The 22,615-nt window shown below is 38.2% G+C and overlaps 1 long non-coding RNA gene across 1 annotated transcript in view; it reads right to left on the bottom strand.

Annotated features, from left to right (window-relative positions):
* Positions 1-22,615, bottom strand: part of LOC131192980 (uncharacterized) — a 24,393-nt gene continuing 1,778 nt past the window's right edge. The window contains exons 2-5 of the long non-coding RNA XR_009153818.1: positions 7,702-7,882; positions 6,570-6,709; positions 5,234-5,375; positions 1-452 (exon numbers count right to left, since the gene is read on the bottom strand). This is a non-coding gene — a long non-coding RNA (uncharacterized LOC131192980). The remainder of the gene's footprint in view (positions 453-5,233; positions 5,376-6,569; positions 6,710-7,701; positions 7,883-22,615) is intronic.

Genomic DNA, 22,615 nt, shown 5'->3' on the forward strand with positions numbered 1-22,615 from the left:
TCCAATCTTCTGATGCGAGGATTACTCCAATCAGCTGTTGTTGGGAGTAAACCCTCCTCAGGCTCACCTGCTGTGGAGGAGGGGGAGGGGTCTAGCTGCTCCGTTTGCCTGGGCATGGAGTCAGGGCTGGGGCAGGGAGATGCTCCTTCTTCTGCAGTTTGTGTGGGCATGGAGCCAGGACTTGGGCCGGGAGGCATACATTCCTCAGTGTTCGGGAGCAGGTAAGAAGGCCCCGGCTGCTCTGAGGGCGGGCAAGACACAACACTACCGTTCCTGTCCTATTGTTTCCTTTAAATATATGTTCCTGTATATAATGTTGTGACAAAAAAAGAAAAATACACACACATTGCAATAGTTGATCTGCCCTCCCTGCCATCTTGCAAGTTTCCTGCACGTTGCTATTCTTCTTCATAGTTATGGCCTCCTCATTCTTCATAATAAAGCTATTATATCTGAGAGAAGAGAAGAAATTAGTTGTGTCTCACATATAACCTTAACAAATCCATTCATACTTATTACAGGTAACATTATTAAAGTCTTAGCTACTGCAACCATGAAGAAGGTTACTAGATTTCTGCAAAAAGAGGACATGTCTTCCTTTCTGCCCTATCTCCAGCACAACTTTAAAATCAAATACTCTCCTGCTTTTTGAGTATCTTTAATTGAGCAGCTTTTCTCTATGATGCCAAGCTTCCCTAACAACTATTCAACAAAGCTCTTTTTTGGCAGATGCCAAGAATATTAAAATAAGCCATGGAATTCTCCCCTCAATTGCATCCATAAAGTACAAAGTATTGTAGTCCTTCAGGGTATGGATATATAAAAAAATCCACTGATGGCACCAACTTAAATTGTAGTCTGAACAGTGAAAAAATTTGCCTGTTAGATTCTTCCCACAATGGCAATTAATGGTGGTTCTGCTATTATTTCTCTGAGCAGTATCAGAAGATAATATTGGCAACCTCTGCTTGACTGCTTGGGAATTGGCCTTGAAAATTTGGTAAGGTTCCATCTTGTTCACCGTATTATTTAATATCTATCTAAAGCAGCTGGATTTGGAGCAGTTGTCATCAATGGGTTGTTGATAGTTGCCCATATTGTTCCTTTCTTGCAAACTGGAGGTTTGATATTTCGAGCATCTCTGCACCTCTGAAATGAGGAATTTTCTTTAGAACAAACTGCTATTGGAGCTCACATACGCATATGAATTCACACAATATTAAAATTTAGACCCAGCCTTATTCAGACATTTTGGAGGCTTGGAGTATCCAGGCTTGGAGTAGCACCAGTGGTGGGTTTCAAATTTTTTTACTACCGGTTCTGTGGGCGTGGCTTGGTGGGTGTGACATGGATTGGTGGGCGTGGTTTGGTGGGCATGCAGGGAAAGGATACTGCAAAATCCCCATTTCCTCCCGATCAGCTTGGACTCGGGAGGCAGAGAATAGATGGGGGCGGGGCCAGTCAGAATTTTTACTACCAGTTCTCCGAACTACTCAAAATCTCTGCTACCGGTTCTCCAGAACTGGTCAGAACCTGCTGAAATCCACCTCTGAGCAGCACCAACGGTTCGGAGCTTGTTAAGGACTGCTCCACCCCAGCGAAATGAGGAGTGATGGGGCGGGGTGGGCAGGGAGGGGTGTGGCCAGCCAGAATTTTTACCACCGGTTTGCCCGAACCAGATGGGATCAGCTGATTCCCACCACTAGCTGTTCTGCCTCAAACAGGAAGACCTGAAACCCTTTTGTTGCTTTTACTTCATGGATTCACTCTCCAGGACCTCAGTAAGATTTATAATTTTTTCCTTACTTTTTCTTTTATTATTATTGATATCAATCACTCTTTGTATATGTGTGTCTGATTCTTTTGACTTCACGCAAAAATGTGTTATAATGGTCTACAGTGAACAAAATGTGTCAATCAAGAGATGAGAGGTGGTCAGATGGTCACTAACCATGGTCATCCCTATCTTCAAAAAAGGTGATTCCAGCCTAGTTGAAAATTACAGACCAATCTCACTGTGTTTTGTCATCTGCAAAGTTATGGAATCAATCATAAACCAATCCATTACCCTCCATTTAGAGACAAACAACCTACTCTTTAACAAGCAGTTTGGTTTCAGGAAAAAATTGTCCTGTAATCTGCAACTTCTACACTGCAAAAACATATGGACTACACAACTTGACCAGGGTAAAGCAAAAGATGCAATTTACATAGACTTCTGCAAAGCCTTTGATTCAGAGGTACATGACAAACTATTGTTAAAGCTAAACTCTTAGGGATTTCTAGATACCTGCATAAATGGATAGCTGTGTTCCTGTCAAACAGGCAACAATTAGTCAAAATAGGGAACGTCCTATCAAACCCTGCACCAATTAACAGCGGTGTCCCCCAAAGCAGCGTTTTAGGACTCACACTCTTTATACTTTACATAAATGACCTTTGTGATCATATTATAAGCAACTGCATCCTCTTCGCTAATGGCGTAAAACTATTCAACAATGCTGCTGTCCTACAAACCAACCTTGACTACATGTCAGAATGTTTAAACAATTGGCAGCTCCAAATCTCAACCAGCAAATGCTCTGTCCTACACATTGACAAAAAAAAAAAAAAAATCAGAACATCAAATACAATCTGGGCAGATACGACCTCGTAGATCACCCTTACTCTGTCAAGGACCTTGGAGTACTCATCTCAAATGTCTAAGCACCAGAGCTCACTGTAACAGCATTGCCAAAAAGGCATTAAGAGTTGTTAACCTAATCTTCTTTTCCGGTAATATTGTACTGTTAACTAGGGCATACAAAATCTTTGCTAGACCAATTCTCAAATACAGCTCATTTGCCTGGAATCTGCATTGTATATCGGACATTAATACAATTGAACGAGTCCAGAGGTATTTCACAAGAAGAGTACTTCACCCCTCTGCTCACAACAGAATACCTTATGCCACCAGGCTTGAAATTTTGGGCTTGGACAACTAAGAACTACGCCGCCTACGGTCTGACCTAAGCATAGTACACAAAATTATCTGCTACAACATCCTACCTATCAATGACTAATTCAGCTTCAACCGCAATAATATACGAGCACACAATAGATACAAACTCAAGGTAAACCGCTCCAAACTAGATCGCAGAAAATATGACTTCAACAACAGAGTGGTCAATGCCTGGAATGCATTACCTGACTCTATCCTTGCATCCCCAAACCCCAGTTTAACCTTAGACTGTCTACTGTCGACCTCACTCCATGCTTAAGAAGTCTGTAAAGGGCGTGCATAAGAGCACCAACATGCCGACCATCCCTGTCCTACTGTCCTCATTTATTCGTATCAATTTCCTGTGTTCATATTAAAGTTTATACCTATATCTGTTATCTTGTACATGTTTGACAAATAAAGAAATAAAATAAAAAATGATAAAAGATGGGGGGAAGGAGGGAGAGAGAGAGAGAAAGAGAAACATTAATTTTTTTTGCTAAACTAGTTTGACTGCAAAAAAGTATAGTTGACCTATTTCAATAAGAATAAACTGGAAATCTAGTAACTAACTAGATAACTCAATTACTAGACCAAGATGGAAAGATACGTTATCGAAATGAGGAAAAGAAAAATAATAATTGAGGAATATTACAAGAAATTATACCAACAAGAGCAGATACTAGAAGGGAATATAGAACAATATTTGGAAAAAGCAATGATTCCTAAAATACCGGAAGAATTTAAAAAAGCATTAGAAGAAAGAATATCAATGATGGAATTGATAGAAGGGATTAAAAGACAGAAGAATGGAAAAACCCCGGGACCAGATGGATTACCAATAGAATTATATAAAGAATTGCAAGATGTACTAAGCGATAAAATGTTACAAGTATTTAATGATTTATTAATAGAAGCCAAGGCTCCGAAGTCATGGATGGAGGCATATATAATTCTTATACCAAAAGAAGAATCAGATTTGCCACAAATAAAGAATTATAGACCAATTTCACTACTAAACGCAGATTATAAAATATTTGCATCAATTATGGTGGAGAGAGACTGTAAAGGTTGCTGAATGAATTTATGCATTCAGACCAAAATGTTGTTTTTTTTGCCTAAAAGACAAATTAGAGATAATATACGAATTATATTGGATACATTGGAATATTATGAAGCACATTCAGAAAAACAAATAGCATTGCTACTTTTAGATGCTCAGAAGGCATCTGATAATGTGAATTGGCCATTTATGATTACACAATTACAAAAGATGGACTTTGGGGATAGATTTGTAAAAATGGTTAAGACTATATATAAAGACCAATCAGCAAAGGTAATAATAAATGGTGAAATGACGGAAAAAGTAGATATCAGAAAAGGAACTACACATGGATGTCCGTTATCTCCATTGTTATTCTGTCAGCGTTCCAGAAAACCCTCCTTGCAGAAAAGACTCAGAGGGAAACATCTTTCAAAGTTCTTTTACTAGCATAGGTAATCTGGCACAGTTGGTGGAAATCCGAATCTGGGGATCTGGGTTCCTCCCTCAGTAATACAAACCCCAAATCCCCACCCTCATGACCCCTCTGCCAGTCATATGCTCCAATCTTCAACCGTCCCATCTCGAGACATCACTCCGGCCACTCCTTCTCCAGATGCGAGCTCAGACTGACCTTGACCAACAGGAAGAATGTTGTTATGTCTAATAATCCCTTGTACTACCACCCCCCCTTTCCCACACAGGAGAAAGTGGCAGCGTGTGGAAGCCTTCTTCACATCTTAAAGATGCCAAGATTGAGAAACATTGCTTTAGCAAGAGATTGCTAAAAATCGCATTTCTACTTTTTGTTTGTTTTTTTCTCATTTTTAAACTGTGTTTTGAAAATATTTAAGTTAAAATGTAAAAAATAAGAACAAAAGATGACAAAAGCCCTATTGTGAGATTGTTCTTCTCAAGTTCTTCTTCTTTGGGGAATACATGCAATGTCCAAATTCATGTAGAAAAGAGGTGGAGCTTGTGTTGCCATTCCATGATGCTGCTGACGTCAATCTGCTCCCCCTTGGTCTGTTTGAAGATGCTGCTGAAAAACACACGCTACAAAATTCATGCTTTCCTATCCCGCTCTAAGGGGAAAGCATACTACCTGTTGCTTCAGGATATTCTCGACTAGTTCAGCTGTGAATATTTTGAATATTTTCCCCAAACCACTAAAAGCCAGATAGACTAATCTCTTATGACAATATCTGTACCTTTTGTGGGTTTGTCAGCAACGGCTTCCTTTTCTTCGTTGTCTTCTGGCTTTGTGACAACTATGGATGTTAATGGTATTTCAGAGACAACTCCAGAGCTTTAGCAGTAATATTTTCCTTTTCATCTCCCTGTGCTACAGCACTAAAAGCAAGGACATTGGAGAAGCATTTAGAAATGGTTTTAACCATGATAATATTCATTATTCAGTATTTTTCCACCCTGTAATGCAACACATATTGTAAATTGTATCCTTACTATTTATATTGATATTGATTGTTTCCTGATTGCTTATTTGTACCCTATGACCAAGGGTGAAATGCTCCTAGTTCTGACTGGATCGCCCAATCCGGTAGTGATGGCGGCAGGTGGTTCAGAGAACCGGTAGCAAAAATCCCTGCTCCTGGCCCCATGCCCAGCTGAGCCATGCAATCATCAGAGGGGTTTTTTTTTACTTTTAAAAGCATTTTTTCTTCAACCGAAAAAAATGCTTTTAAAAGTAAAAAAAGGACTCAGATGATCGCGTGGCTCAGCTGGGATTGTCAGAGGCTTTTAAAAGCATTTTTTACAACCTCTTTGGCTGAAGAGGTTATAGAAAAAATGCTTTTAAAAGGCTCTGGCCATCCCAGCTGAGTTGCCTGATCATCAGAGGCTTTTTCTTTGTTTAAAAGCAAAAATTAAAAAAAAAGTTGGCCATGCCCATCCAGTCACATTGCCCCCCCCACCACCAAGTCACACCCACAGGACTGGTAGTAACAAATTTTACATTTCACCTCTGCCTGTGACTATCATTAAGTGTTGTACTTTAGAATCCTTGAACATATCTTTTCTTTTAAGTACACTGAGAGCATATGCATCAAGACAAATTCCTTGTGGGTCCAATAACATGTGGCCAATAAAAAATTATATTCTATTCTATTCTGTTCTAATTCTATTCTATTCTATTCTATTCTATTCTATTCTAAATTGTTATAAATAATAAAATAAATAGGTTATGAGCCTCATGAATACTTGGGAAACAAAAGACTTGTGTCCTAAAAGAAGAGATAACTGGGACTTAAAACTAAACTTATCAAACTCTAATGTGAAGTTAGAAGACCTGCAATAATTATCTTGCATTATCTAAAGCAATTTAACTTGGGCCAAAAGATCAAAACAACTACAGGCCAAAAATGATGAATAGCTACTAATCCATTCCAGACACTATTGAATGAAACTAATGAAATTAAGTTTCCCTAAAGTATAATCTTTCTCAAGAAAGGGATGGAAAATGATTGATTTACCGATCCTCATGGATATCTCTGGAGTAACCACAAAGTTGAAAAAGTCCTATATTACCGTGCTTCTATAAGTTGTTGAATGGTGAGATAAGCCCAGAATATCTCAATATATTCTCCAAATATGTATTGTTGCTCTTCGAAAGCTTTGGTTGTTTCCTCAACATCAGCTTGTTCAGTATAAATCAACTCATTTAGTGCCTAGAAGAAAGAAAAGGTTGGATTTATAATTGCACTATAATTTTTCAGCAGTACACATTTATACAGGTGTTTATTTCTATATTTATGTACATTGAGCAACAGATGGCTGAACTCACATATATCAAAAAATTTCAGGCAGTCTTTAAAGGTCTCAATAAACCCCATGGGTCTTGTTACAATTATTACTTGAGAAGATACTTGTACTGTCTCGCAAATAACTTATATTTTGGTTTTAATATTTTCATTGTACACAAATGTGGTGTTATCTCTTAGTTGTGAGCTGCCCAGAGTTTGGTACAAGCTGGGTTGTTATGTATTCACTATATAACTATTTTTCAATAATAAAGAAATAAATGCCTATTTTCCCCTCCTTGCCAAATCTCAAATTAAACCTTACACCAACCTAGCCACTCAATGCATCTGATGAAATGTGCTGCAACTCAGAAAAACCTGTTCCTCTGAATAACATTAGTTAGGTGGACAAAGTGCCATTAGTCCCCTTCTAATATCTTGTGTTGAGTGGATGATGCTTTATTTGTCACCCATGCTCAACATGACCACATAGCTTTCAGCCATGTAAACTAGTGATAACTAGTCTCACTGCCCGAAAATGCTTTGTGTGAGTCTTATGACAGGTGAAGCTGATGTTTATATGTGGATGGATGGATTGGATATGGCTTGGCAGTTTAAATTCAGTTTGGCTAAGTATTAAGTGAAATAATTAGCAAATACTGTATACCAGTAATATTGGTGCTTTCCTGTCTCTAGAAGCAATGTCAATACGGACAACTTCCAAAATCAAAATTTCAAGATTAGTTCTAGAATATCAATAAAGGGAGATAAACTAGTTAATGACCTCCCTTGAAGCATCTACTTTCTCAGCAATATGTTACAGAATTATGTTTCTGGAACTGTGAATATTTTGTTTGTGTTGTAGAAACTGGAATCTCGTGGCCATATCTTGAGGAATGTTGGATTTCAAAAATACTTACTCCTTGAGCTTTTATTTCTGCTGTGATACTGTTCAGGTCACTCTCTGTAATTCGTCCAGCCACAACTATTTCAGAGCCATCATAATAATGTTTAAAACTGTTTTGAATCAAATCTGAGATGGCATTTTCCTTATAGTCTAACTCCAGTAAGCAAAGGATCGGCTACTTCATCATAAAAATCCTGGGAACAAAATAGAATAGAATATTATTTTTTATTGGCCAAGTGTGATTCGACACACAAGGAATTTGTCTTGATGCATATGCTCTCATTGTACATAAAATATACCTTCATCAAAGTGCAACACTTACAACTTAATGATAGTCATAGGGTACAAATTTAACACTTAATGATACAACACTTAATGATAGTCATAGGCTACAATTAAGCAATCAGGTAACAATCAATTACAGTATAAATCATAAAGATACAAGCAACAAATTACATTCATAAGTGGAAGGAGATGGGTGATGGAAACAATGAGAAGATTAATAGTAGTGCAGATTTAGTAAATAGTTTGACAGGGTTGAGGGAATTGTTTATTTAGCAGAGTGATGGCATTCGGGGAAAAACTGTTCTTGTGTCTAATTGTTCTGGTGTGCAGTGCTCTATAGCGTCATTTGGAGGGTAGGAGTTGAAACCGTTTATTTCCAGGATGTAAGTATTTTTACAGCCCTCTTTTTGATTCGTGCAGTATACAGGTCCTCAATGGAAGGCAGGTTGGTAGCAATTATTTTTTCTGCAGTTCTAATTTTCCTCTGAAGTCTGTGTCTGTCTTGTTGGGTTGCAGAACCAAACCAGACAGTTATAGAGGTGCAGATGACAGACTCAATAATTCCTCTGTAGAACTGGATCAGCAGATCCTTGGGCAGTTTGAGCTTTTTTAGTTGGCGCAGAAAGAACATTCTTTGTTATCCTTTTTTGGATATTGGGGTTATTATAGATATTGGGGTTATTAAAAACTGTAACATTAAAAGGATATTTATTCTTGAAATCAAAATATTGAAAATGAGGTTGTTGTTTTTAGCCATGGTGCTTTTCTGTTATCTGAATCTAGATCACCCTTCACTTGGAAACATACATTGGAAAACAGAACTCTCTTTGAAAGTCTTAATTCTTAAAAAATCTTTCCCTCTTTTGACATCTGTCGTTTTGTTGAGATGTGGAAAAAAGGTACTCAATGAAGTGGAGGATTAATTATGTGAGTTTAGATGTAGCAATAACATTAAACATGTGCAGTACAAAAATGAGTTCTATTTCACCATATATGTTAATAAAACAGGTTTCAAGTCTGATAAGTTTTAATTCTTTTTAATCACAAAAAAAATGTGTAATTCTTTTCATTCACAACTTTTACTGACACAAAGCCTTTCTGGACATCTTTTCCTGTTTTACCAAACCATCAATTGCTAGATAATTCCTTTTTAAAATAAAAAAGTCTACTTTCCTCCATCATATACATTCCCCGATTTAGGCTCTCATAAGGTAAATTTGTTTCCTCACTCTGTGTTTCATGGTATGTAAGCATATTCTTAGTTGATTTTTGACCACAGTGTAGGAAGGACATATATGCTATTCTCTCTTGGCTATCTTTGGATGCTATACACCTGTGTTTTAGGATGGGATGAAATAGCATTTCCTTCACATAACTGAAAAGAGTAAGCAGCAGTCTTTCTCTGCTTGATAAGAAAAAAAAAATCACATAGGAAGAAAAATCTAGCAATTATGCCTATCTTGTCCAACCAAAATCTATTGAGATGTGAAGCAATGAGAGGCAAGAATGGTAACAAATTATAATCATAATAATATAGGCACCAGGTTGGGGAAAGCTGAATTATATTCTGTTAATTTTGTCTTTCAATGCCAACTGGCCTAAGAATTGGGCCAAAGGCACACCTCTGAACATTTGGAGCAGAATGCTTGCTGGCAGCAGATCTTGTATCAGTGAGAGGAAATGGCATAAAGTTCTAACTTTTGGTAGCCATGATATACACACAAACTGCTTTTTTGTTGTAGAATCAATATTTTTTTCTTTTTATGACCCTGTAGCTCTTTAATGCAAAGTTGGGGTGACTGAGCAGAAAAAAATATCTGTTGCAAATCCCACTTAGCAGTCAGGAAGGGTATCTGGTTATTTTTTCTTTGGGCCCTAAGAAAGAAACATCTGCCGTTACCTAGGATTGAACTCTGAACCTTCCGAGTGGGAGGTGAGAATCTTAGGCCACCATGTTGCTTTGTTGGAGAATCAGTACATCTCATGACAAATAGAAGCTGCTACCAAACTTCATCTGGAGTATAATTCCTGCAGTTTTCAGATGGTAAACTTAGAGAATTGGGATAAATGGGAGGAGAGGAGAACACAAAGTCTGAATCCAAGCAAGAGTAGTGTTGTTATCATATTAGGTCTTTTCTCTGACACAGAAATATTTCATTATGACTTCTGGTTGACGTCGCAGCGAGATCGGACACGAGGAGTAGGTCTGTGTGTTCCCATGCTGAGTTCTCACTGTTGGTGGGCTCCAAAAGGAGCCAAAGCTGCCCTGTAGGGTCACTGAAGCAAAGAGGGGTGCCTTGTGAGACCATGGAGAGTCACAACTCTCCTTCTGGACCCTGGGACTTTTTTCTCTCAGCCATGATGAGAAGAGGTAGCCTAAAGATGGCTGACACAAAGCTGGGGCAGCCAAGGAACACCTAAGACTGGTGCTGGAGTGGAGTTAGCAAACAGTGTCTGGAACTGGGTGAGAGGATTCTTTCTTATTTAAAATCTAACCCCAAAAGGAAATAACCCAGGAAAAGAGAGTCTCACAACTATTTGCTAAAGCAGCAACTAAGCACTTGGAGAAAAACTTCAGAATTAAAAGAAAAGAATTAAGGAGAGAAAATAAAAAAAAACCCTGTTAAAAATACAGAAAATTGGACTTTTAAATGAACAGGTGTTGTTCTGGAAACATATTTTAAAAATACTGGAACTATTTACCTTAAAAAACTAACTTTGTTTTTATATTTTGACTTATTTAACTGGTTAACATTTAAATCTAAACTGAGAGTCCTGGAAAATTCTGACAAGGACATGTTTTATGCACCTACATCATGACTGCTGGAGATTTAAATATGTGAATAAGGAAGATTTTTCCATTAAAGAGACCCCTGAATGCTATGATACAAGATTGAATGCATAAAGGGGATTTAAGGAGGTACTGGAAAGCTTTTGGGATTATCTAAAGGAATAGATTAACTATGGAATACAAAAATTGTGAATATTGAATTATTTCTGGGGAGTGACTTTAGGCTTGAATATATAGTTTTTGGATTACTGGACAAGAGCTGGACTTATTAAAACAAGGCGAGATGCCACATCAGGATGAAATGAGTAGAATCTGGGAAGAAATTGTGTCAATGTTTCAAAACATCAAGTACATTCTGATAAGAAACCACAAGGAGATTAAGAACTTAATACATGACATGGATGAAAAACTGGGAAATATTATGCAAAGGACAATGAGTGATCAAGCCGCACAGGAAAAGGAGGAGCCAATTGAAAGAACAGATAAAAATCAGAATAGATTAACCAGCAAACAAAACAAGATGACAAAAAGGAGACAATAACAAAAACAACAATGACTGATGAAATAAACCAAGGGGGAAACATTTTAAGAGATTTAAAAAGGGAACCGGAGATGCAGGAAGACATCTTTGAAAGGGAGACAGGGGCAGGGGTAGATATTTTGGAAGCTAGACAATGGAAGAGGGCAGAGATGGGAGAAAAGTTTAAAATGAATAGTCAGGACATAGATGCAGATAGGGATAAAGATCCAAGAGAGGAATATGGGAGTGAAGTTAAAAAATGAACAATTACAGCTTTAAAACAGGCAAGAGATGATGGATAGCAAGGATTTGTTGGAGCACAAAATGGGAGTGATCAGAACCAGTGGTGAAATCTGAATCGGTTTGCTACCAGTTCGCTGGCCATATATGCGCACCAAACGCATACTGTGTGCGCATGGGCAGTGAGCATCAAACATGTACTGCACGTTTAAAAAGCTAGTTAAAAAGTTGTGCACACGTGATTGCGCAGTACGCAATACGTGCCAAAAGGAAGCTTGGGAAGATAAGTAGAACAGCAGGGGAGGGGTGATAAGCTGTGCCATGTGGTTTAGCTTCACTAGAAAGCAGGATTTCCTATTTTCTAGTGAACTAAACTGTGCGGCACAGCTGATCATCGGATCATAGCTTTTTTAAACTACTAGTTCAACTGAACTGGTAGCTAACTACCGGTTCACGTGAACCGGTAGCCTTTTAAAACTTTTTTTTACCTACCGGTTTGCTTGAACTGGTAGTTTTTATCACTACTGGTTTGCCCAAACTAGAGCAAATCAGTAGCATTTCACCCCTGACCAGAACCCTATATCACTGGGCTGCAATTTTGTCTACCAGCAAAGATGGGGGGGAAAGGAACTAAAACACATAAAGAAAGCCCTCAGATCTTGTGGCCATCCCAACTGAGCCTTCATCAAAAAGACCCACTAGGAGCTGCTCCATAACAGACAAAGAAGAGAACAACAAACAAAGCAATGTTGTCATTCTGTACATTGTAGGAATATCTGAAAAGCTCAGGAGTATTTTTAACCAATACAATATACACTCCCACTTTAAACCCAAGAATGCACTAAGGCAGAAGCTTGTCCACCTCTGGACCAAACACCCAGACACAAACTGAGCAATGTGATATATGCAGTACAAAGCAGTGAAACATGCAAATTTGTATACTGGAGAAATAAAACAACCACTTCACAAATACATGGCGCAACATTGGAGAACAAACCCATCAGGACAAGATTCAGCAATTCATCTGCATTTGAAAAACATCTGCACTCTTTTGGAAACAAAAATATCCACATTCTGGACACAGAGGACTGCTGGTTTGAAACAGGGGTCAGAAAGGCCACCTACAATTAAGATTGAACAGCCCCCTCTCAACAGAGGGTGAAGGATATGACATCACCTATCTCCTGTTTAAAACACAGTCCTTTCAGCAGTTCCAAGAAGGTTCCCTGAGGGTACAGATAAACCTCCAAGTGCCCTTACTGACTCTCAGAAAGAGTGCCAACAACTAGATAACTGCAAGGAATATAAATCTTTCCATTCTCCACCATTCAGTCAGAATTGAAGAAGTTTCTTAGATGAGAAGCGAAATGGCTTCAAAGAAAAACAGTCCAGCTGCCTTTTGAAAAAGCACTTTTGGGACAACCCTGACCTGGATGACTGAGAATCGCCAGAGATGCTCCCACATCTTACAAGGTTGAAAAACATATTTGGATACTTTTGTGAGATGCAAGACCATAAACTGCCTTTCTTCCCAGTCCTCTGTAACAACTCAAAGGTATAAATGTGACCCATGATCACCAGGGGTTGTGGTATATAGAATGGAGAAGACTATGTTCAGAACCTCCAACCGTCACCCAAAACTAGGTAAGCGCGCCCCTTATTTTATTTCCTTATTTCCTCAACACCAAACACTGCAGATCTCAAATGCAAACTGATAAATGCAAGAAGCATTGTAAACAAATTGCCTGAATTTCTCCTCTTATTAAATACTGGTACATTCAACATTATATTTGTATGCGAAACATGGCTGAACTCATCCCTCCCTGACTCCATTATTTCAGAAAAAGAGTATCATGTTTTTGGGTCAGATCGAGAAACCCACAGAGGAGGTAGAGTGGCTATCTTTTGCAAAAAGTCACTGAATATAAAAGATATTCAAGTTGCACATAAACTCGCTCTTCCTGAAACTATTGTATGTGAACTGCCCCTTAGCATCACACTTCGCTTCTTGCTATGCTACAGAGCCCCTGACTACGACATTGCATATGCGAACATGTTAACCACACTACTAACATGGGCTACCTCTTGCCCTTATCCTCTCATCTTCCTGGGCGACCTCAATCTACCTCTTATTAACAGAATAACAAACAAATGTACAACTGAACCCATTCACACTACCCTGTACAATGCTGTTACAAATCTAGGTCTTGATCAACTAGTAACTAACAATACAAGACACAACAACTGCCTTGACCTCATCTTCTGCAACAACACAAACTCTATTTATGGACTACAAATAAAAGAACCCTTTTCCAACAGTGGCCACAGCATGATAGACTTTTGTCTCAATACATGCCCTTACAAAAATCTTCATAATAATGGTATCCCAAACTACAATTTCAAAAAAGCCAATTATGAACTTATAAACAACAATCTCTCATCTCTTGACTGGCAAAATTGATTCTCAACCTGTATCACTGCTGAAGACCACTATAAAGTCTTCCTACTTGATATCAATAGAATCATCAAACTATACGTACCACAAATCACCACCAAAATAAAAAAAAAACAAATTACCCATATCAATAAAAAAGCTCCAATCCAAAAAAAAATCCCTCTGGCGAAGAAACAAAACTGGCTATGTAACCAACTTCAGAAACCGCTACAAAAATATATGCAACCAAATAAAAATTGAATACACCTATTACCACACCAAACAAGAAGACCTTCTGCGCACAAAATCCAATTGTGCTTTTTATAATTTTGTGAACAACAAACTTAAAGACTCGAGATCCATCCCACCACTAAAAGGATCTAATGGCAAAGAATATAATGATGAAACGGTTAAAGCAAACCTCTTTATCACATTCTTCGGCAGTAACAGTAATGGCTCATACCCATCATTCCCCAGTCGTACCAACAATGAGTACAATGACCTAACACAAATAGATTTCACAGAAGATAATGTCGAAAAGACCCTTCGCAAAGTGAAACCATTCCTATCTATTGGACCTGATGGACTATGTGCATACGTCTTAAAAAAGCTTTCCATTAATATAGCAGAACCCCTAAGCATAATCTTTGAAAAAGCTTTCACGACCAGTTCCCTACCCAAACTTTGGTCACTAGCCATGGTCATCCCTGTCTTAAAAAAAGGCGACCCCAACCTAGTTGAAAATTACAGACCAATCTCTCTATGCTGTGTCACCTGCAAAGTAATGGAATCCATCATCAACCAATCCATTACCCTCCACCTAGAAATGAACAACCTACTCTCTAATAAACAGTTTGGTTTCAGAAAAAAATTATCATGTAATTTACAACTTCTTCACTGCAAAAACATATGGACTACAAATCTTGATCAGGGCAAAGCAATAGATGTAATCTACATAGACTTCTGTAAAGCTTTTGACTCAGTAGTACATGATAAACTTCTCCTAAAACTAAAATCCTATGGCATTTCAGGACCCCTTCACAAATGGATAGCAGCTTTCCTATCAAACAGACAACAAGTGGTCAAAATTGGCAATGCTATATCAAATCCTGTTCCTGTCAAAAGTGGCGTTCCCCAAGGCAACGTTCTTGGACCAACACTCTTCATATTATACATTAATGATCTCTGTGACCAAATAACAAGTAATTGTGTTCTCTTTGCTGATGATGTCAAACTATTTAACACCACCAATAATACAGCTACCCTTCAAAAAGACCTTGACTTTGTATCTGAATGGTCTAAAACTTGGCAACTCCAAATCTCTACCGGCAAATGTTCAGTCTTACATATTGGATAAAAGAACCTAAACACTAAGTACAAGCTTGATGGACATTACCTTACAGATGACCCCCACCCTGTTAAAGACCTTGGAGTTTTCATATCAAATGATCTAAGTGCCAAAGCCCACTGCAACTACATCACAAAAAAAGCTTTAAGAGTTGTAAACCTAATCTTGCATAGCTTCTTCTCCAAAAACACTACTCTACTAACCAGAGCATATAAAACATTTGCTAGATGAATTCTTGAATATAGCTCGACTGTTTGGAACCCATACCACATTTCTGACATCAATACAATTGAACGTGTCCAGAAATATTTTACAAGAAGAGTTCTCCACTCCTCTGAATACAACAAAATACCTTATGCCACCAGACTTGAAATCCTGGGTTTAGAAAATTTAGAACTACGCCGTCTTCGACATGACCTGAGTTTAACTCATAGAATCATCTATTACAATGTCCTTCCTGTCAAAGACTACTTCAGCTTCAATTGCAACAATACATGAGCACACAATAGATTTAAGCTTAATGTTAAACTCTCCAATCTTGATTGCAGAAAATATGACTTCAGTAACAGAGTTGTTAATGCCTGGAATACACTACCTGATTCTGTGGTCTCTTCCTCAAATCCAAAATCTTCAACCAAAAACTGTCTACCACATTCCTCACCATATTCCTAAGAGGTCTATAAGGGGCGTGCATAAGAGCACAAGAGTGCCTACCATTCCTGCCCTATTGTTTCCTTTCTTTATATTCAATTAATTTAGTTATTATATACTCATACTTATATATATACTTATATATTGTATAGTTATTTTATGCTTACATGCATATATACTGTGTGACAAAATAAATAAATAAATAAATAATATAAAGTGGGGGATCAGGCCTTTGCACACCTGCACATGATGAGTACTTTGCAAGAGTGAATGAAATACACCATTTGCTCAGAATTAAAACATGCCTGAACACAAGAAGACTGATTTCTGAAATAAACAACTTTTTAGCTAAATAAATGATTTCTTTAAGCCCAGCAATGAAGATACATTTAACTAAGAAAATATTCATAAAAACTTAATGACCAGCATTCTAAATGAAAGGTTACTTACCACATCAGCATGAAAAAAAAGGATTAATTATTGCCAAACAACAGATGCTGTATCTTATCAAAAATGCTGCATAGCTTTTGTATATTATTCAACATTTGTTTTCATTTTAAGTGAGAGCATTACAATAAATGAGAGCTTCCATAAAATGAAGTCTGAATAATTAGCATCCATAACCTTGGCTGGGTTCTTACCAAATAAATCCCTACCAGCTTAACAAACTGTCTAATTTGGAAACATTGATTACATAAACAGAAAATAACAAACATCTGGAAAATATACCATAAATTACCATACTAACTAGGATAAATACCTTTACCTGATAAAGTTTTTCTAGCGTTCCTCAATGGCACTGAGTACTAGGCTGATTTCATATTCTTCCCATGTCTGTGGAGCTGCCTCAGTTCCATTTTTGGTAAATTAGGTATAAACCCAGGTGTGGTGGATAGCTTTCGTATGTATGTATGTATGTATGTATGTACCACCATGCATCCGTTTCAATCACCTCATGATCACACACTCACATCATGATCACACACTCATAGATGCAAGTACTCCTTGCTTTATCTGATTCATTCTTTCTCCGTTTAGTGTTCCCCACCCTCAAATGTTGAAATATGCAATATGATATACAGCATAAGAATCCAAAGAAGCTAAATCAAGTCTGGATCCAACACAGTCCCTCTTAGGATACCTATCAGCCACTCATAAAAGAAGTCATGGGAGTTGCTGACAGGCGTAGTGAGGGACAAAGGACGTTACTGGCTTCAAATCAAGCCTTTATTATTGTCATAAACTAGCATAACTTTGCCTACTTCATATTCAAATGCAGCACGTCTGAGCTAGGCAGCTCAGGGCATGAAATTTCATAGGCAACCAGTTTCCATGAACTTTAGAATTTCAGCCAAATTAAGCATATTGGTAAGTAAAGGTATCTTGAATCAGGCAGGCTGAAGATGTCTTGAAGGATTGAGATAGTGGATTTGCAGTTGTTGCTTAAAGTTAAAAAAAATTCTGAGGAAATAAGTAGGTGACTTCATATATTTAGCTACATACCTTAATGTTTCTGAGTGGGTTTATCAAAATATCTGAAGTTACAAGAGCAGGAATCAAGGCTAGTAAAATGTAAGATGGGATACACTTCCCCATGTTGGAAGAAAAATAAAAATGTCAATTTGGAAGGACCTTTATTTGTAGTGAACTTTGTAAGTAGTCAAAGAGTAACACTGAAGCAAATATTTATCTTTGCTAATAGTTGATGAAATTTCTACATGAAGTTAGAGAGTCCAAGGCCAGAAAAGCACATTTCAGCCTCTAATCTATCAAGCCCAGGTTTACCTGCTGTGCCCTATGTAGAATAGCTTTAAAATTAAATCTCAAATTAGACTTCACATCTGTTTCACCCCTTGTATGGTCAGAAGATTTCTTCTGGATTTTTTGAGCTAGCACTTTGATCACCTGGATACATTTCCCACTTCTATTTCAATTAAAGTGATTAGGTTTTTGTGGGTATAAATTAGGACAGGTGTCTCTCCAACCTTTCTGGCTAGAGTTAATTTAGAATTGTGAGTGCACTATGTGTGAGCACTATGGCTGCCAAGTGACAGGGATTGCTGGTCACCATACAAAAATTGTCAAATGATATCTAAAGACATTTACACTGCTTCATTGAAGACTCTGGAATTAGGATGTGCATGGTTTATGAAAATCTATTATACCTTTATTGGATTTTATTTCTATTTCTTTAAAAGAAATGTTTTATTCTTTTGTGTATCTAATATATAAGATACACTGATTTCTGAAATGGAGTTTAGACTGTATTTCATTTGGCAATTCTCCTTCTTCACTTGATATAATTGAAAGTAGTAGAATAGCATTTTTCAATTATTAAGCCTTAATCATTGGGGAGAAACAGGAAATACTGGCCAAGTGAATTCCACTAATCTGTTTTCAGCTTCTTTGCCCCTCTCTGTAATTTGAAGGTTAGGCTTCTTTAAAATCCTGAACAATCATCACAGTTGCTGATTTTCAACTCTGGATATTGTGAACAGGGGTGAAATTCAAATTTTGAATTTCTATTCTACCTATTTTCTGCCCAGGCCTGGCCTAATCTGTGAAAGGCCTTCTGTTCTCCCCTCGCCAGTCCCATTTCCCCTCCTTCAGAGGCTCCACCTCTAGTCCTGCTTCCTCCCTGTTAACGGTAATCTGGGTTCCTGACACTCCCCTGTGACCGCCTCTTTCTTTGGGCTTATCTTCCTCCCATGGTGGCTGGTGGCAGGCAGAGGGGAAGGCAAACCAGGACTGAGCTGTTGCTGCTGGGTCCCCACCAGCCCGCAACTTGCCCCCCCTTGTTGCGAGATACCTGCAGCCTCCCTCTCTCTTTTTTTGGTGCAGCTGATCACTTCTTGCACCGAAAAAGAGACAGCCGCTGTAGGCCTTTTGCAGCAAAAATTACCATAACCACTCTGCTTCTTTTTATATATATATATATAAAAAATTATTTCCATTTTCCAACATCATATTTATGTACAATCTGTTATCCATCATTAATCATTAATTTTTATTTATTGCTGATTTGGGCCTGCCCGACTGCCACTTCCTTTCTTCACCACTTCCCTCTACCCTCTACTACTTTCCCCTCCTTCATCTTCTTCACTTTACTACTTCCTCTCCTCCTTCTCCACTCCTTCCTTCTTCCACCCTAACCTTCTTATTCCCCTCCTCCTTCTCAACTCTTTCCTACCTACTTTCTTCCCTCCTTCTACTCCTCTCTCCCTTTCTTTCTGAAATGGCAGTTGGGCAGCCCCAATATCATTTCAAATTTTAATTTCATATCTTCAATCATTACTGTACATTAATAACCAATCCATGTATCATTTCCCCCCCTTTCCCCCACCCTTCCCCCTCCTCCCCACTTCCCCCCCGGACTTCCCAGAGCAAATACCGGGTAATATGACCAACAATCACAAGCTAAAGTATACAAAATATACATAAACTCCCACCCCTCTCTAAAACTTTAAATCCCCTCACAATAAAAATAAAGCGATAAGAAAGAATAAGAAAAAAGAAAAAAGAAAAAGAACAATACCAATACAATCTTCCCTTCACATATTACTTCTTCTTACAGTCCATTTTTAAAATTAGTCCATCTTCTCAAATTCAAATTTTCTCCACTTGTATATTCCTTCAAATTTCATAAGTCCATTTCTTAAATTACAGTCCATCTTCTCGAGCTCAAATTTTCATCACTTATATATTTCTTCAATTGTCATAACATTTATTGTCCGATCTTCCAATATTACTCCATCAGTCAAATATCATTACGAATAAAGTCTCTCAGATACAATATTTCCAACTTAACTTCATAACTTTTACTGTCTATAAATGTATCAATTAAAACGAATAATCATTTAAGTTACATCCACAATATAACAGTAAACAATTAACATCATTACATCCACAACATTATCTAAATTCATAAATTTTACTTTCCATCCTTCACAATTAAATAATATCATCCTATAGGTTTATACCTTACAAATAACAAATAACAAAAATCCTATAATTTATATCCTAAACAAATCAATTCTAGAAATTAATCATAATCATCATATTCACATCTTAGACATTCCTCCCCTCTCCTATTCTATTTTCCATCATCTCCAAACCAGTTAACTTAGCATCTTACAACAAAGGATTCCCACTCTTTAAAACATTAATATAGAAATGTCTTGCTTTCATAACTGTACTAAGAAAATATTTTCTATCTCTAAAATTCACTGACAAACCCATTGGAACTTCCCATCTAAAATATATCTGATGTTTCTTAAACTCATCCACTAAAAAAGCAAATTCTCTTCTCTTTCTTAACATTTTAGGAGGAATTTCCTTCATCATTTTTATATCTTGTCCCAATATTTGAAATTTATTTTTATAAAAAGCTTGCAAGATTTCATACCTAACCCTTTTAGTTGTAAAATAAATAACCACATCCCTCGGTAATCTATTTTGTCTTGCCCACCAAGAATTAACACGATAAATTCTTTCAATATTAATCTCAAAGTGTTCTGGCTCCACAGCCTTTATCTGAGCAAAAGCTTGCGTAAAAATCTCTTTTAAATTTTCCTTCCTACTTTCCTTCAACCCCCTCACCCTTATAGCATATTCCATTAATCTATATTGTAATATTACTCTTTCTTCATCTGCCCTATCTACCTTTGCCTGTATATATTCCATCTTATTATCTAAGTTCCAATTGGTTTGATTCTTTTGAATTTCCTCTATTTTCCTTTGCAACTCTAAATTAGCTTTATTAACTTCTTCCAAACTATCCTCCATCTGAATACAAGACCTTAATATTTGCGAAATTGCATCCTTTACCATTTTCATTTCCCTCTTCTGCTCTTCCAACACTTCCTGAAAATCCAACATCTCTTTCTCTATTTCATTTTTGATCTATTTCTGAAAAACGAATCTCCAGAAACTCCTGTAAAAAATTTCTTAATTCCTCTTTAATTTCTTCTTTTAATTTTCGTATCTGAACTGAAGAAATTTCAAAGTTTTTAGTGGCTTTTGGTACTATTTGCTTAAAAGCCATTTTTTAAAATATATAATCTACCCAGTAACAGAGGACAAAAAGGGGTTAAAAAGGAAAGATTCAAAAAACTTTTCTTCTAAATCACTATAATCCCAAAGAAGAAGAAAAAATATAAATCATGAAATTCTCATTTCTTCCATTTAGTCAGTATCTTCTTGTATATCTCCTAGTTCCACACTAGCTGTTAATAAGCATTTCCTTAACTTTCGTTTCCAATACACAAATCGCCATTTGCTTGCATTCCACAAAACACCATTTGCATTCTTCTCTCCTATCTTCGCAACAAATGTATCCTCTATTAGGGGCTTGCAGTCTTCTTACAAACAAATGCTAGAACTCCAGTTTCTGCTCTGGATTACAATCCATCACAAATCAATTTCTGCCGCGGAGATTGGGCGCTACGTTTTTTCCTGCCAAAAGGCAGATGCCCTCCGAGTCTGGAGCTTCTTTCAGGCTTTGGAAGGAGCACTCCCCTCAAGCCTCCAGAAACTTTTCTGGGGCTTCTCTGGGTGGCTCAACTTCAGCCTGAATGCTCATCTCTCCCTCTTTGCCCGAGGGGGAGATTTAAAAGCTGCCAGACAGCTGATTGACGCTGTCCTGGCAGCTCTACAGACTATGGGGTTAGCAGTCTAAAAAGGACTTCCATCAATGAAGCGGAGCCAAACCGGAAGCCAGCCACTCAGCTTCTTGATTGGGCTGCCACCGCCGTCCTGTTCCATGCACCAGCTATGCACACGCACACCGTTGCCTGCTGCCGCTGTGTCAGAAGGTCCTGGAAAAGTCCTTCCTGTGCAGCGGCAGCAGGCAACAATATGTATGTGCGCGACCAGTGCATGGACAGCACATTCAAGAAGCTGAGCGGCTGTGGTAATTTCCGCTGCAAGAAGCATGCAGCCGCCATCTCTTTTTTGGTTCAAGACATAACCAGCCACACCGAAAAAAGGAAGAGGTGGCTGCAGGCATCTCATGACAAGGGTGTGTATGTGAGATGCGGGCTGGTGGGGAGCCCAGCAGCAATGGCTCAGCTCTGGCTTGCATTCCCTGGCAGCCAGCTGCAGGAGAAAGGTAAGGATGTATCATGTGGTGAAGGGAGAGTGGGTGGTGAAGGCTCCGGGGCAAGGCTGGAGCCAAGGAATGGCACATTCGCCAACGCGGTCGAGGCAGGTGGTGGCTCCAGAGCCTCAGGGAATGGCGCGTCCCTGGCCCCAGCCCCCGATCCAAGGTGAAGGGTGAACGGGCGGCTTGCATTGCTTACCTTTGGTGATCTGAGCAGGCGAGGCGACTGGCAAGGCAATTAGCTGGGCCATGTGGCAAAGGCAACATATATAGGACTGGGGTGGGTGGTTGGGGCAGGCAGCCAGAAAGGGTTAGCAGGCGGGGGTGGGCGGTGAACCATTTAAAATCGCTACTCCCGATACACGGGATCTGGTCCGAACAGGTTAAACTTCACCCCTGATTGTGAACAAGCAGAAAGTGTTGTACTAGAATGGGTTGTTAGAGCTGTTCCAGGTGTTTTTTCAGGTGAAAGGATGTGATTTCTAAAGCCTGCTATAGCACAAAAATGTGTGTTGGGTAAACTATAATCAAAATTATAGATGTTCATGAAAGTTTAAA

Source organism: Ahaetulla prasina, chromosome 2 (assembly GCF_028640845.1).
Source record: "Ahaetulla prasina isolate Xishuangbanna chromosome 2, ASM2864084v1, whole genome shotgun sequence".
NCBI classification, from domain to species: domain Eukaryota; kingdom Metazoa; phylum Chordata; class Lepidosauria; order Squamata; family Colubridae; genus Ahaetulla; species Ahaetulla prasina.